The 14065-nt window shown below is 41.8% G+C and overlaps 1 protein-coding gene across 4 annotated transcripts in view; it reads right to left on the bottom strand.

Moving 5' to 3' along the window:
* LOC126353778 (spondin-1-like) overlaps positions 1-14065 on the bottom strand; it is a 577109-nt gene that overhangs the window by 41771 nt on the left and 521273 nt on the right. The window lies entirely within an intron of this gene.

The raw sequence follows: 14065 nt of genomic DNA, 5'->3' as shown, positions 1-14065 counted from the left end.
GAACCCAGCTGGCAGAGCCCAGTTGTCTCATTGTCTGATGTTGCTCTGGTGTTTTGGTGATACTGCTGACTTCCACAATAATAGCAAGTGATCCCTGCCTTAAAATCCAGACTTATTTGTATGCCTCCAGTGCCTATTTGTTTCACTAAAATCCACTGCCTAATCACATTGTCGTAACAAGAGCTTTGTCTTGTGGAGACACCTCCCCACTTGCAAAGCACTGCCACTGTAAGGCACCACTTATTGATGAACTCTGCTATACTTTCTGCACAATCCACTGACATGTCTGTTATTGTGTCCCACATGTCATCACATTAGTGGCTACCAACCTATTACTGTTAACACAATGCTCTGTGATGCTTCCATGCTGCTTCTCCTTACCTTTGTTAAAGACTAGTAATTTACTATCCAAAGACTGGGTCACAGAACTGCAGGATGATGCAAAAGAGGAAAATGGAATAATATGGTTAAAAAATTAATGAACAAATGTGGGAAGTACAAAAATCTCCAAAAGTTGTCAAAAGTCTGATCTGAAGAAATGAATTGCTCCTAAAAAGCAAGAAGGAGATGCACAAAATTTACTACACCCCATTAGTGATGTATGCAGTGGAGACACGGGTAATGAAGGCACTATACAAAAGAAATAAAGTTCCTCAAGAGCAGCTTAGGAGTTAACAAGATGAGATAAACTAAGATGCATAGTAATGAGGGAGACATTAAATGATGAGCTAGTATAGACTTGTAAACAGAATGGGCATGCAAAGGATACCAAAAGTGATGTTTGAAATGAACATAGAGTGCAGAAGGCTGAGGAGAGGATTAAGGGATGGTTGGCTGAAGAGAGTAGAGAGGCACTGTGAAAATGAGAGAAGGTTGGACAGTAGCATACTAGATAGAAAGTGGGAGGATAGAAGGAAAGGAGTTACCTTCGTTCCACATCCAGTTTGAGGGTGAAAACTGTTAAAAATGACAAAGTTGGGGTCAAGACCACATATTGCATCCAATAATGCCCCCAACTATCAGATTCGTTCACATGGCATTTAACAATTCAGGCTACCAGATTTCAGTCAACACCACAGTGAATAACATATGTGCACTCGCTAGGATACAGCAGATTGAAGTGACTCATTTGAAAGAACCATATATTATACCACATATTACATTGCTGTGAAAATACAAGATGTTTGAACACCCACCAGATAAAACCATCAATAAGGGTTACATAAAGCATATCTCTGTCATGCAGGGCCTGCATAATACAGTGCATTCTGGTAGTAGCTGTCACTGGAGGCAGCTGAACCAGTCAGAACCTCTGCTGACAAATGGCCAAAAAACTGGCAGCATGGCAGGCTAAAACCAGTTTGTTGCATTCTATCAAGCAATACATTAAGCATTATAAACAGTTTGCCTAAAGTGCAAATGAAACTCACACACATGACTGCAGTCTCAGGCAACTGAAACCGCACTGCGAGCAGCAGCACCAGTGCATGATAGGAGTGGCAACTGGATGGGGGTAAGGAGGAGGCTGGGGTGGGGAGGGGGAGGGATAGTATGGTGGGGATGGTGGATAGTGAAGTGCTGCAAGTTAGATGGTGGACAGGGGAGAGGTGGGGAGGAGGAGGGTTAGCAGGAAACGAGAGAAGTAAAGAGACTGGGTGTGATGATGGAATAACGGCTGTGTAGTGTGGGAACGGGAATAGGAAAAGAGATGGTTGGGTGAGGACAGTGACTAATGAAGGTTGAGGCTGGGAAGGTTATGGGAACATAGGATGTATTGCAGGGAAAGTTCCCACCAGCACAATTCAGAAAATCTGGAGATAGTGGGACAGATCGATATGGCACAGGCTGTTAAACAGTCATTGAAATGAAGGGTATCATGTTCGACAGCATGTTCAGCAACAGGGTGGTCAACTTGTTTCTTGGCCACAGTTTGCTGGTTGCCAAACATGTGGACAGACAGCTTGTTGGGTGTCATGGATACATAGAATGCAGCACAGTGATTGCAACTTAGCTTGTAGATCACACGATTGGTTTCACAGGTAGCCCTGCCTGTGATGGTATAGGTGATGTTAGTGACTTGACTGGTGTAGGTGGTGGTGGTGGTGGGAGGATGTATGGGATGGCTCTTGCATCTAGGTCTATTACAGGGGTATGAGCCATGAGGTAAGGGATTGGAAGCAAGGGTTCTGTAAGGATGGATGAGTATATTGTGTACGTTTGGTAGGTGGTGGCATACCACTGTGGGAGGGATAAGAAGGATAGTGGGTAGGACATTTCTCATTTCAGGGCACGACGAGGATTAATCGAAGCCCTGGTAGAGAATGTAATTAAGTTGCTCCAGTCCTGGGTGGTCTGAGTTATGAAGGGAATGCTCCTCTGTGGCTGGACAGTGGGACTTTGGGAGGTGGTGGGAGACTGGAGGGATAAGGCACAGGAGATTCGTTTGTGTACAAGGCTGGTAGGATAATTATGGACAGTGAAGGCTTCAGTGAGAGCCCTCAGCATACATTGAGAGGAACTGCTTGTCACTGCAGGTGCAACAACCATGGAGGTTAGGCTGTGTGGGAGGGACTTCTTGGTATGGAATGTATGGCAGCTTTTGAAGTGGAGGTATTGCTGGTGGTTAGTAGCTTTCATAGGGATAGAGGTACTGATGTAGCCATCTTTGTGGTGGAGGTCAGCAACTAGGAAGGTGACTTGTTGGGTTGAGTAGGACCAGGTGAAGCCATTGGGGGAGCAGTTGTTGAGGTTCTGGAAGAATGTGGATAGTGTGTCCTCACCTTCAATCCAGATAGCAAAGATGTCATCAATGAATCTGAACCAGGTGAGGCATTTAGGATTCTGGGTTTTTAGGAAGGATTCCTCTAGATGGCCCATGAATAGGTTGGCATAAGATGCTACTATTCGGGTGCCCATAGCTGTACCTGGATTTGTTTGTAGGTAATGTTTTCAAAGGAGAAGTAATTGAGGGTGAGGATATAGTTGGTCATTGCAACTAAGAGGGAGTTTGTTGGTTTGAATCCATGGGGCATTGGGAAATATATTACTCAATAGCAGTAACGCCACGAGCATTACGAATGTCAGTGTTCTGGGAGGTGACATTATGTGGTAAAGGGAGAGGAACTGTGGAGAGTGTCGGTGGAGGAAATTGTTGGTATCTTTTATATTGGGGGAGGGTTCAGGGATGGGGGGGGGGGGGGGGGTTAGATTCTGGGTAATAGGTTGAAGGTGTTGGACTGAGAGAGTAGAGATTCTCGCAGTGGGAGCACAGTAATTGGCCACAATGGTGCATCCTGGGTAGTTAGGTTTATGGACTTTAGAAAGCATGTAGAAATTAGGATTGCAGGGAGTGGTAGATGTGAGAAGAGAGATAGACTACAGGGAGAGGTTATGGGATGGGCGTAAGGTTTTGAGTAGTGACTGGAGATCCTGCTGGATTTCTGGGATGGGGCTACTGTGACAAGGTTTGTAGGTGGAAGTATCTGACAGCTGGGAGAGTCCTTCCACCAGGTAATCCTTGCAGTTGAAAAACGACAGTGGGGGAGCCTTTGCCTGCAGGTCAGGATTTATTTTTAGATGATGGACTGGAGTTCTTTCTGTGAATGTAAGGTTAATTTGTATGTTGAGGGATACACTAAAATACGTGTGAAATTTCACAAAAAGTATGAAATGGATGCAAAAGGGGGAAACAAGATTGATATTTTTTGAAATTTTTTGGACATTCTACATCATTTATGTAATTTCTCGCATTTTTTTTCACCACCATGGATCATTGCTCCTTCCATCCGTGTCAATACAGAAACATTTTCTTATCCCTAGCCACCTCTACAACAACCTCCAAACCTCCCCTACATCCCCTCATAGCTGACAAACCCTGTCTCGCAGACCTAATACACTTACCCGCCCTCTGAAACTCCCTCCCACCACCACACAGAATCCAGAACCTAAACAGATCTGCAACACAGTCATCAATGTTTCCTCCAGAAGCCTTAGCTCCACAGGAATATCAGTCCTTTCCAAAGGCCTCACCTTCTGCCTCACTCCCAAATTCAGTCATGCAGGACTTGTTAAAGAGCTTCTCTTCCTTCTCCCAGTCCCTACAGTGGCAACACTTTTTTGCCACCAACCCTACCAATCATTCTTAACCAAAGACCAAAACTGAACCTTGCACAACCCAGTTCACTCCTCCATCCAACAATGATCCACCCCCATTGCCCCCAAATCACTCCCTGCTAACTTTCTAGAATTTCTTAACCTTGAACCTTGCCTCACCATCATTCCCCAAATCCTTCAACATGCAAACTAACCTTAAATCCTCAGAAAGAACTGCAGTCCACGATTTAAAAACAAATCCCAACTTTATAATTCTATCTGTGGGCAAAGTCTCCACCACTGTTGTTTTGAAATGCAAGGATTACCTGGTGTAAGGACTCCGCCAGCTGTCAGATACTTCCACCTACAGACCTTGCCACAGTGACCCCATCCCAGATATTCAGCAGGATCTCGAGTCACTACTCAAAACCTTAGGCCCATCCCAAATCCTCTCCCTGAAGTCCACCGCTCTACTCACCCCTATCACTCCCTGGACTCCTACCTTCTAAATGCTTCCTAAAGTCCGTAAACCTAACCACCTAGGACACCCTGTTGTGGCCAGTTACTGTGACTCTGTCTGACCCCGGTAGCTGACTGGTCAACGTGATGGATTGTCCATCCTCTGGGCTTGGGTGCGATTCCTGGCTGGGTCAGGGAATTTCCTCTGCCCAGGGACTAGGTGTTGTGCTGTCCTCATTATCCTATCATCCTCATTGACTGCAGGTCGCCAAAGTGGCATCAAATTGAGACACCGGCACCTGGCGAATGGTCTGCCTGACGGGGGGCCCTAGCCATATGGTTAAATAAAACTGTGCCCCCCACTGAGAGAATCTCTTATCTCTTGGACCAACACCTTCAACCTTTTACCTGGAACCTACCCTCCGATATAAAAGATACCAACCATTTCCTCCACTGACTCTCCACAGTTCCACATGCTGCCCTACTTGTCACTATTGATGCCACCTCCCTGTATACTAACATTCCTAATGTCCATGACCTTACCGCTACTGAACACTACCTTTCCCAATGCAACCTTCTTCCTAGTTTCCATGACCAACTATATCCTCATCAACAATTACTTCTCCTTTGAAAGCATTACTTACCAACAACGGCTATGGCCACCCACATGGCACCATCCTATGCCAACCTATTCATGAGCAATCCAGAGGAATCCTCCCTGAAAACACAGAATCCTAAACACCTCACCTGGTTCAGATTCATTGATGACATCTTTGCTATCTGAATCAAAGATGAGGACACCCTATCCACATTCCTCCAGAACCCCAACAACTTCTCCCCCATTTGCTTCACCTGGTCCAACTCAACCCAACAAGTGACCACCCTAGATGTTGACCTCCATCTCAAAGATGGCTACATCAGTACCTCCATCCACATCAAACCTACTGACCACCAGCAATACCTCCACTTCAACAGCTGCCATAAGTTCCACACAAAGAAGTACCTTCCGTACAGCCTAGCCACCCATGGTCGTTGCATCTGCAGTGATGAGCAGACCCTCTCAAAATATGCTGAAGGTTCTCACTGAAGCCTTCACTGACTATAGTTATCCTTCCAACCTTGTACACAAACAAATCTCCTGTGCCTTTTCTTTTCAGACTCCCACCACCTCCCAAAGTCCCACTGTCTGGACACAAAGGAGCGTTCCACTTGTAACTCAGTACCACCCAGGAATTGAGCAACTGAATGATATTCTCTGCCAGGGTTTCGATTACCCCTTATCGTGCACTGAATTGAGAAATGTCCTGCCCACTATCCTTCCCACCCCTCCCACTGTGGTGTTCCACCCTCCACCGAACCTACACGATATAGTTGTCCATCCTTACACAACCCCTGTTCCCAATCCCTTACCTCATGGCTCATACCCCTGTAATAGACCTAGATGCAAGAGCCATCCCATGTATCCTCCCACCACCACCACCTACTCCAGTCCAGTCACTAACATCACCTATACCATCACAGGCAGGGCTACCTGTGAAACCAGTCGTGTGATCTACAAGCTAAGCTGCAATCACTGTGCCGCATGGTATGTATCCATGACAACCAACAAGCTGTCTGTCTACATGAATGGCCACCAACAAACTGTGGCCAAGAAACAAGTTGACCACTCTGTTGCTGAACGTGCTGCCAAACATGATATCCTTCATTTCAATGACTGTTTCACAGCCTCTACCATATGAATCCTTCCCACCAACACCTGCTTTTTGTGCAGGTGGGAACTTTTCCTGCAATACATCCTACATTCCTGTAACCTTCCCAGCCTCAACCTTCGTTAGTCACTGTTCTCACCCATACGGCCCCTTCCCTGTTCACTACGCAGCTGTTACTCCAACATCACATCCAATTTGTTTACTTCTGTCCTTTTCCACTACTCCCCCCCCCCCCCCCCCCCAACTCTCCCTACGCCTAACCTGGAGCACTTCACTGTCTGCCAGCCCTACCATACTATTCCTCCTCCTCCCCTCCCCAGTCTCCTCCTTGTCCACATCCAGTCACCATTCCCATCGTACACAGGTGCTGCTGCTCACAGTGTGGTTTCAGTTGCTTGAGACTGCAGTCATGTGTGCGACTTGCATTTGCATGAATGGTGTGTGTGTGTGTGTGTGTGTGTGTGTGTGTGTGTGTCATCTATTGTTGTCGAAGGCCTTAATGGCTGAAAGCTTTAATTGTGAGAGTCTCTCTGTTGTGCCTATCTGTGACTTAGCATCTCCAAAAAATGGTGAATAGCAACTTTGTTATTCATACTATTGTTACATTCCATCCTGGATTTTACATTGTGCACTAAAGTGCCTCTTTTTTGATTTCTAATTTTGGGTATTTTTGTTTGCTTTTGACAACTGTGCATGAATAGGACTTGTGATTGTTTGCAGTGAAATTGCTCTCATCAGTCACATAAAAAAAAAAAAAAAAAAAAAAAAAAACTGTTTCAATGTCTTATCTTGAGATTTACTAAATTGGCAATTAACACTCAGACTTATGAGTGTAGATCAAGAATTCTTGAAATTATGGTAACAAAAGCTACAACAGCAGCAGTAACAACAAGAGTTGTAGCAGCAGCAGCAGGCACTGAAAAACTACAGCAATAGCAGAAACAACAGCATCATAAGGAATTTATGCTGCAATAGCAACAACTTCAATAATGACTGCCGGTACATCAGTTATTGTGGTACAAGGAGCTGCTACAACATCTAACACAAAATATAGCAGATTCTGATCAACTACCTTTCCTACTTGCTTTATTTTTCTCGAGTTTTGATGAGTTGAAGGAGAGGTGGATGTTTATTTCTGTTGGTTTTTGCTATATTGCCAGTGAAGAGATACTGAACCCCATTTGTCAAATATCAATAAATATTGTTGTCATGTCATAGTGAGTTCTGCGAATTAATGCAAAAGTCAAAATCCTCATAAATCCTAGTACTTTGTCTTCTCTGATGTCTACAGTTTGCTGTCTGAACATTATGGGCATCAAATTCATGTAGTGATGATTCACCTTTGATTCAACCACTGTTGTAAGGATTGTGGTCAGTCTTACTCTTTTACGTAGTGGGGTTTGTTAATAGACACCTTTTGTAGTAAACAATGCAGTGTTATGTCATGAAAGTCATGTGCACATTATGACAAGCACAGCCACCACTACTGCTCTTATCCAATGCAGTATGCCATGACAGCAACAAGAGAGGACATCTGGCCACCTTGCATGTGGGCAATTATGGGTGGAAGTGCCAGATTAGGATCCACCAATCTACTTAATGAGACTGGTTCCCACAGCAGCCACTAGAACTTCTAACCAGTTATTAATCATGCTGGACACCATTACTAGCAAATCAAAATGTGGCTGAGTCTGTTATCAATAATGACAAGCAAGAGCAACCAGGCTCCCAACCATTACAATCAGCACATGCCAGGTGGTGCCATTCAGCCAACAGAAATTATCAGAGACTAAACTATGGTGAAATCTAATTACAGAAATGTATGTACAGCACTAATATTCTTAGCAATAGCTTCACCTACAGCCCCTAACATTGTTGAATTTAATGTTTCCACCATTCAGTTTCCAGAACAATGAGAATATAAACCTAATCTTACGTACTATATCATTCTGTGACATGGAAACACTATGTTAGAGATGGTAAACAATAATGTGAACCTAAACTGGGCTGCGCAAAAATTTGCAATTCATATTTCTTTAAAACTGTAAATAATGCTTTTGTTTTGAAAAGCTCTTTGAATGCCATTCATAAGGCAGAAAGTAGTCAAACTGAAACTGGACGGGTTACAAGGAATGGAGATTATCCCACACGTTACAGATAATGGGCATCCCCAACAGTCACATTTAAGAAACCTAATGTATCAATATCTATGTGTGTTGGCTTTAACATTACCTTTAATACCCAAAGTAGTACTGATCTCTACTGGCAAACTTCTCTGAAATAGATTCAGCAGTTGCTTATTTACAGCTGCCAGTAATCATGGAAGCCCATCAGATCCTAATAATAAATATGCCTTATGGCATGTACAGACACAACAGATTACCTTCTGAAATCCTAACTGCACTAGCCATATTTCAAAGATACTTGTAACAACTTATCCAGAGACACTCTCAACATGTAAATGACAAGGGGGGGTATCACTGTAACAGGTGCTATGTGAAAGCAATGCCTTAAAAATTTACAAGCACTTTTTGGTAGACTGCAATCTAATGAATTACATTACAATTGGGTTTAATGCAGTATCTTTAATCCTAGTGTTAAGCACCTAGGACACATACAAAGTAAATCTGGATTAAAAACAAATGATTGAGGATGTCGAGGGAATATATTATTTGTCACCTCTCACAAATCTGAAAGAACAATAATCATTTCTAGGAACACTAAGATATATTGGAAAACTTATACCTGACACAGCCCATGTAACTCATCCACTTAGGAAGCTACTCAAAAGAGGGGGTCATTTTTAGTTGTCTACTGCCTATCAGAAGGCTTTTATGCAATTAAACAGTTGCTTGAGATCTGGCCCCTGCCCATCAACCTCCGCACCTTGCAAACTGCTCATGTTAACCTCAGATGCATTGCAACAGATTAGTGAAGATGGGACTGAGTGGCCAGCTGTATTCTATTTCAACCACTGTAAGTGGCACAGGCAACCATTGCCAAATAGAAAAGGAGCCACTGGCTATTAGTTACATTGTACAAAAGTTCTGCCTTAACTTATATGGCACTAAATTCCTTCTAATCACAGACAACAAGCTGATTATTTCCATTTTCAACCTTTGACAAAGCTCCCACAGAAAATGGCACAACAATTACAGTCATGGCATTGTTTCTTTCCAGTAACTATTGTAACATTCATTACAGGCCCACCTCCTTGCAATGCCAGTATTTTGTCACATGTACCCATGAGACCAGACAAAGGACTTGACATAAAGGTGCATAATCTTTCAACTGAATGACAAGATGCAACTAGCATTAGGTGAATTTTAAAGCAGCAGACCAATCTGAGAAATGGGACATATAACTTTGCAGGTTGTTGACATCAATTCAGCAAGGGTTGTCAGAGCAGTTACCCAAAATCAGCAGACCCGACCTATCGCACCTTCTTCTCCCTTTGATGTCTTCTAAATGTCAGAACAGTGTCCTCATGCTGGAACTACTCACACACCATGCACAAATCCTGCAGCTCCTTCACTAGTGACATTAGGAGAGGATTTGTATAAATGGGTTGGCACATCACTACATATACTATGCAAGGATCAACAAAGAGATAACTAGAATGGTCTGCTCCTGTTAAATGTGCACCCAGAATAAGCCAGCCCCATAACAGCATTTTTCTTCATGACTGAAACCAGAGCACACTTGGGAGCAAAACCATTCAAAGGTGCAATGTGGCTATTGGTGGTGAGTGATCTCTCCAATTTTTGCTTTGTGACCTGGATGTCTTCTGTGAACACCCACTTCATAAACAGGGCCCTAGTGAACATATTTGCCATAGAAGGAGCAGCCAACATTACAGAATCAGACAATGACCTATAATTTGTTTCATGTGAATTTGAGAGATTTTGTAACTGTAATAGCATCCAACACATGATCACCATTCCATTCCACCACCATCAAACTCAGAAACTGGGTGGCTTATCAGAATGCTCAAAACTCAGACGACAAAAAAGATGATAACAGTGTCATATGAGGGGACCTTAAAGAGCTGCCTTGTGCATTACCAATCCACCTTAATGGCTCTACCTCAGCACAGACTTTGGACAAGTGCAAGCATCGTTCACAGATGGACCTGCTTGGAGCCCACGGTTGGTCTATGCCTAACTACTGCGCAGGCTCTTGTGTCTGGGTTTGCATGTTTGACTAAATACTCTTTTGCAGAATTATTTTTGTTCTGAGCCCTGGGCAGCATTTTTATAAATCAATGCTTTGTCATTTGATAATGTAAAACAGTTTCCTAAAACATATTATCAATTCTTTTTTTGAATAAATTACAAATTGATGTACTACAAGTTTGACGAGGCACATGGTAGCAACTGGTGGAATTTCACATGCAGTGCTCCATGTTTACAAACATAAAACATCAGCTGAAAATATGTAGTTTTTCTGACTAGTGTACAGTTCCTGTGCAGTATTCTGTGATATGATTTTTGTCATGAAGAGACATGGAACCAGATATTAACAGGTAAATGCTTCACGTGATAGTTAAGAAATCTCTGTCATATCAATCTGTTAACTGTTGAGTGCAGAAGTTCTTTCTAGATTGACCTTGCACTGAACACAAATACTGGATTTAGCTGGCCAGTGGTGACTGCCATGGAGGAGGTTGTACAATGGGTTGAATAGTTTATCCACGCAATCAGAAGAGAAACTATACATTAAAACAGCTGCAACTGTTTGTTTACATGGAATTCATTACTTAATTTTGTGTAACCACAGGATATTTGTCAGATACCACATATGTTAACCACCAACACAAAATGCAGAGAAAGGCTCTAACATTAAATGATTTCAGTAACAAAGATGTTGAATGGCATGATAATTTTGTCCCCACTATTAGAGCTGATAATTTCTGAATTCTCTGTAACTATTCCAAGATAAAATTTATTTCTAATACATTTACTGCTCTTGAATGACAACATGCACCCTTGTGCTATCAGTGAGATAAATCAACACAATTAAATTTCAAATGGAAGATGATCAAGTACCCTCCACATAGCCCAGATATTTGTTCAAAGCATAGAGAAACAAAGTATCTTTCTGTGCATAGCTTACTTACTTATTTTCCTTATCTGGTTGTAAGTTATGTGGGAAAGGCAATAAATTTGATGCAAAACAGGATAGAGGCAATGATAATCAGTGTAACTTCCTGAAAGTCATTTCATATTCCTATAGATTCACTTTATACAATCAGACACATATCCCATGTCTTTATAAGCCCTTGATAGTTGGCAGCAAGGGAATATTTTGGTTGCTGTCAGAACTAATGTGTAACCATTCTGCTATGGCATCATCGTTTTCAAAATTTGGGCAATCCAAATGACATTTTAGGGGCCCATACAGATAAAAGTCACTGAGGGCTACATCAGGACTGTACGGTGGATGTTCCAACTATTCCCAATGAACTGTTCATAACAGCTCCTGTGTTTGTCTTGTCATGCGACAACAGATATTATCGTCCAGAAGAACCACTCCCTTTTGCAAGAGGCCAGGTCATTATCAGCAAATTGACTCTCAGAGTTCCCACAGAGCACTGCAATGTAACCCAACATTCATGGTCTCACTGTGAGGCATGAATTTAGTCAGGATGATCCCTTGCATGTCTCAAAAATAAGGTATTACCTTGCAGGCCGATGGAATGGCCTTGGGCATTTTTGTTGCTGGGTTGGTGGAATGTTTCTTTTCCATGGATGACTGTTTGCTTTCTTGTTAAAAGTGGTGAAGCCATGACTTGTCCTCTGTAGCTGCTTATGCTATGAAGTCTTTTACTTCTTCAGAGCATGGAACAAATTGCTGCAATGATAGACCAATTCTGTTCATTTTGTGTTCCTGAGTGAACATGCAGGGCACCCACCATGCATAAACTTTACAAAACTTAAATAGCTTGCACTTAATGTTGTGAGCAGTTCCAGCTGCACAGCCTATAGCATGTGCTACATCATTGATCATGATGGCAGGTCATTGCAAATGATCTGTTCCACACACTGCACTGTGGTTCCAGTTGCCACAACCACAGGGCAGCCAAAACACTCGTGATCTCTGATTCTCTGTCTTTCCTTAATAAACTCATGGATTCAAATGAACACAGGTTTCTGTAATAAACAGTTGTCACAATGAGTGAGATGCATTTCAAAATGCACTTCTTCTATAGATATTCCTTTGGTCCACAGAAATCGGAAGATTTCATGCTGTCCTGCTTTAATACACTTTTGAGGTGCATCCTCCAACCATGCACTGTTTACTATGCAATGTTTCACAGCCCCCACAACAAGCATCCATGTGATACTATCTGCTGGCAAAATATGTGCATGTAATTTAAATGTGGTACGTGGTAAACTGATGTTTATAGCTCATTTATTGTCTTATGCTTGTAATTATTTGCTGAGTCTCATGCTTCAGTGGTATATGTATCAATACTACATCAAAGAATATGGCATATCAATTACAGCAAAGACAAATATTTGAGAAGAGGAGCGTTCCAGTCCACAACCAGTAGTTCACATTTAAGTTTTGTGTAGTTTTGGGAAATCAGACTAGGTAAATGAGAACATAGCAATTTATATCCTTCTTGTATGTTCTCATTTTGAGATTTAAACTGTCCAGAAACTTGTTTACCAAGGTGCATCTCACATAGATACTGCTATCAGTCAGTTCTACAACAAAATCTCTTTTGCAAAAGTCGCAGCTTGTATGTCCTACCATTTCCCTCTCAAATTCAGTAGATGTGATTTGTAAATGATGCCTGACATCAAATGTATTATTTCTTCTGATAATTTCTATGTGCATTCAGAAGACTTTAGGTGACAAAATTTTTTCAGTAATACTTTCTCCACAAGTGACTTGCAGGCAGAATTCTCAGTGACCGTAATCAAAAGGTACAACAAACTTATTTAATTTTAAGAGCCGCATTCTTTCGGCTGTGAAGTTAAAATGGTCTTACTCTTTCATAATTTAAATTGTTAAACTGACAGAATAAAACAACCTAAAATTTGTTTTGAATACCACAATACTTTATGTAAGCCACCTGTGGCTGTACTTGCGTATCAGCAGTTTTTTTACGGTGAGTAATTGTGAATAAGTAAGCTGTTGTATGTGCAATAACATTAGCTGCCCTCTCATAGCACAGTTCCTGATGTGCCCCCACCCCCTTCCAACTTCCACAATGTGCAGTGTGGCAGCACTCATCTATTCACTGTGCTATTGAAGTAGCTATACATTATACAATGTCTTCTTTATGCAACAAATCTGACAATTTTTAAATGTGATTTATATTCACTGATGCAAAAAAAAGATGTTTCATGCCTTCCCTCATCCTCTTAGGGGTTGGTTTCTCTTTGTTTTATTTTAAGTACTCTATGTTCTTCCTCAGTATTCAAGCTATTCCCATACCATATTTCATTAAAATCAGTTCAGCAGTTTAGTTGTGAAAGCATAATAGACATAGTTACTTTCATATGTAATAATATTAGTATGGAAGTATGGATCAGACACATTGAGAATTGCATAAGCACTGTATTCATTCCATTGAACACTATTGCCTTTTCAAAAACAACATAAAGTTCAAAACTCAATGAGTGAACAGTTTTTTCAAAGAGTAATTTTTTCCTAATTTGCCTAACATTCTTCAAATCAGTATATATTTACTACTTCCTAAACTAGCCTATTTTCTTCCTTATGCTCAAAGCTTTCTCCACACCAAATTTCACCAAAACCAGTTCAACAGTCTAGTCAAGAAAACATGGGAG

Source organism: Schistocerca gregaria, chromosome 3, assembly GCF_023897955.1.
Source record: "Schistocerca gregaria isolate iqSchGreg1 chromosome 3, iqSchGreg1.2, whole genome shotgun sequence".
Taxonomy (NCBI): Eukaryota; Metazoa; Arthropoda; class Insecta; order Orthoptera; family Acrididae; genus Schistocerca; species Schistocerca gregaria.
This window is presented reverse-complemented; position numbering and strand designations above follow the sequence as displayed.